This window comes from Rhagoletis zephyria, unplaced genomic scaffold (genome assembly GCF_001687245.7).
Source record: "Rhagoletis zephyria isolate East Lansing unplaced genomic scaffold, Rhagoletis_zephyria_1.1 Rzeph_scaffold_00004, whole genome shotgun sequence".
Classification (NCBI taxonomy): Eukaryota; Metazoa; Arthropoda; class Insecta; order Diptera; family Tephritidae; genus Rhagoletis; species Rhagoletis zephyria.
In genome coordinates this window covers 21,429-25,204 of record NW_016157088.1, presented here as the reverse complement: position 1 = coordinate 25,204, position 3,776 = coordinate 21,429, and the positions used below count along the sequence as shown (strand labels likewise).

The window sequence follows — 3,776 nt, the reverse complement described above, 5'->3', positions numbered from 1 at the left end:
ATCGAGAAGTTTCTTTAAAAATTTGCCTAGACTATGTTATACTGGTTCGTTCAAGCCATTTTTCAAAACTTACAAAGGTAAATACGAACAGACGAACTGTGAATTTTCAGAGCTATGTATGTATTTTTAGTATTCATTACAAAATTTTACTAAAAAGTACTGCGTAGTAGGAAAGTATGTTGTAAATGAAATTGTATCAAACAAGTACAATTGTACCAAAAATGCCAACACTGTTCTGTATACATACTTTTTTTTCTTTTTTACTTTTTTACTCTTATTTTATCTTTCAGCTTGGCTAAAAGCACTTCTACCAACGCTTGGCTTACCAAATTTACGCCAATTAATAAAATTTTCCGATTTAAATTCATTTGCAATAATGTAAATAACGATACGTGTTGAATCCAAAATCGCCTTGTCTGAATAGGGATGGCAACTTTTTCACTTTCAACTTCTCATTCAACTACGTATTCTTTTTTATTGCCTGTAAAATCGTCTTGTGCGAATGCCCTATAAAATCGCCTCGTGCGAATGCCCTATTAAATGTCGCCTGATTGAGGCCGCGTTCATGCACTTCTCTTCCTCTTATACAAATAATTGTGATGAACATAGCTTTATTGCTGTCTTTTCTTTAAAACTTTTTATTTTAATAATTTAATTTTACTCGCACAGCTAGTTTACAGCCGCTTGTTGGTCGTCGAACTGTCAAATTTCGATTATCGATAACTCTACAGCAACTGACGATAGTTGCCATTCGTAATACAAATTATCTTTTCAGTTGCGTTGCCAGCTGGCAACCGGACCGTGGTTGCGTTGCTATCCGTAATCGACCCATAAGTCTATACTAACTGAGCTTTAGGGCATGAATTCGCCTTGTATATGCACTAATTGCTTTTATCAATATGAACACAGCTCTATGCACGTAATCTAAAACCAAATAAAGCAAATCAAAGTTCATAAATTCATTTTGTAGAAACCGTGTATACCGCATGCACATATTAACGTATTTGAAAGTGCAAGTGTACTACTTGTGTGGCCTAGTAATTCTTAACTGTACTACTGTTTACTGGGAGTTGCAATTGTTTTAGAGTGTACAAAAATAAGCAATTACTACTATTGGCCTCGGTGCCTAAATATCAGCTGTTTTTGCACAGATAATTGCCCAAACGTCGTAAACTTCTAAGATTTTCTAATCGCTATTGTCGGTCGCTCTCAATTTTTATTATTAGCCAAGTGCCCCTTGGTCAAGTTAGTGTAAAACGCGAACGTAAGTATAGAAACAGATTAATTTGGAATCTGATTAATAAGTGCTAAGCTTCGAAAGTTAAACGGATACTGAATTATCCAGAAGCGGTCTGTATTACACTATACCCTTATAAAGTGTCGGTGATTCAAAAGATAAATATTCCGTTTCTGATATTTTTATTGTCTAGAATTGAGTGCATTTATGGAATGAACTTTGTATAAACCATGATACAAAAAGAAGGTAGTTTCATTCCAAAATATTTGACATGAAATAAGTTTTTGAAGTTTCATAAATTGTACAAAATTATGAGCTACCTTGCCACATTTACAGGAATCAAACAATACATCAGAGGATTTAATTGTTGTGCGTGGGAAATGATATTTCGTCGGAAGCGGAGGGGGAAGTGTGGCATCTAAAACTCCAGTCATTAGAAAGAGCGCAGTATAAACTTGCAATAAGTCATCCTTCGCCTCCCTGCCTTTTCTACAGGCACTCGGGGGGGGCCCATTTCGAAATAGAGTAAAATTATTATTTTCACAATCCACAGTATTTTTGCGTAAAATCCATGGGAAATGTTTAGTTATTGGCCCATCGTTTTTGGGGTGGGGGCGGAGGGGGAGAGGGCGTGGCCCCCCAAACCCCCCTCATTCGAAAGGGGACAGTCGCCACTTTACGAAAAGCCCCACCCCCCTTTGGGGACCTCCCACAGACCCCTAGGGAACCGTTTGAAAATGGGGTAAGAACGGCATTTTCCGAGGCAAACTGAGCAGTTTGAAGTGGAATATAACCCAACTAACGAAAACCGTGGGATTTTTCAATAAAATAAATTATCCCAAGATGGTTATCAGGCGATTTGAAAAAAAAAATTAACTAAAAAAAAAAAAAAGAAAAAAAAAAATTAACTAAAAATATTGTGAAATTAAGAAAAAAGCTACAGATAGAAATGTTGTAGTAATAGTAATATGATAGTATTTTCTAGTATAGAACTTCTTTTTCGTAGGCGGCCTTCGGCCGCACTTAGGGATTATAACCCTCACTACGTAGAATTTTCTTCTGTGTTTCCAAAGAAAGGGGGCTGAACACCTTTTGCAGAGAACACCTTTCTGCGTAGGCGGCCTTGGGCCGCACTTAGGGATTATAAACCTCACTACGTAGAATTCTCTTCTGTGTTGCCAAAGAAAGGGGGCTGAACACCTTTTGTAGAGAACACCTTTCTGCGTAGGCGGCCTTCGGCCGCACTTAGGGATTATAACCCTCACTACGTAGAATTCTCTTCTGCAGCAATCGAAATGAAATAGTTCATACAAACTTTATTTTATTGTCAAGCACTTGATCTGCCCAAACCAACATGGCTTTGTATCTGGTAGACCCACGGTGACAAATCTTGCAGTTTTTACCGATGATTGCTTTTCAACTTTCCGTAATGGCTTTCAACTGGATGTGATTTACACAGATTTTTCGAGTGCCTTCGACAAATGCTCCCACAATATCTTATTAACAAAGTTAGAATGTTTAGGAATCCACTCAGGTTTCTTGGAGTGGATCAGGTCCTACTTGCGTTTGAGAACTAGCAAGGTGACTATTGATGGTGTTTCGTCCAAGCCATTTATTGCTCTCTCAGGGGTTCCTCAGGAAAGCATCTTAGGCCCATTATTTTTTATTCTTTTCATTAACGACATTAGCTCCTGTCTTTCAAATGTTAGGTATCTCTTGTTTGCCGATGATCTGAAAATATATTCGGAAATCAGTTGCTCACAAGACTCGGCCGAACTTCAATCGCAGCTTAACAAGTTTTATACGTGGTTTGTTCAGAATCGGCTTACCCTCAACATCAATAAATGCCACAAAGTATCCTATTATAAATCAAAAGTACCTCTTACGACATCTTACTCCATCGCAGATATTGTCCTTGACTCGAAAAGTGAGACTAAAGATCTTGGAGTACACTTCGACTCAAAACTCACTTTCACTCTGCACATAAACAAAACTATTGCTGATTCATTTGCCATGATGGCATTCGTTAGACGTCATTCTTCCGAGTTTACTGACCCTTATACTATTAAGATGCTATATACTGCGTTTGTGCGTCCCAATTGGAATACGCTGCCTTTATTTGGAGACCGAGTCACGCAGTTCATATCAATCGTTTGGAAAAGGTGCAGAAGGTATTTATACGCTTTGCCTTACGTTCCTTGAATTTTACTGAACCATTGCCATCTTATGTCTCCCGTTGTCGGCTAATTAGTTTACCTACTCTGCACAATCGGAGAACTTGTCATGCTATCTCGTTTTTATTGAGTATTGTCTCGGGAAAAATTGATTGTGCGTCCCTACTTGAGAGAATCCATTTTTATGTTCCGAGTCGTAATTTGCGTCGCTTTGATGTCTTCAAGGTTGGGTTAAGCAGAACGGCTTATGGTGCGAACGCGCCAATAAACAGAACCTTATCCGACTACAACTATTTCTCAAATTTGTTAGACATAGATTTTACCAATCCTAGTAAAACCGCATTATATTTGGAAAATTACCTTAG

The 3,776-nt window shown here is 38.0% G+C and overlaps 1 protein-coding gene across 1 annotated transcript in view; it reads left to right on the top strand.

Annotated features, from left to right (window-relative positions):
* The first annotated feature begins 830 nt into the window (after positions 1–830).
* LOC108371371 (uncharacterized) overlaps positions 831–3,776 on the top strand; it is an 8,553-nt gene continuing 5,607 nt past the window's right edge. The window contains exon 1 of the mRNA XM_017626952.1: positions 831–1,264. The gene's annotated coding sequence lies outside the window, so the exon portion shown is untranslated. The remainder of the gene's footprint in view (positions 1,265–3,776) is intronic.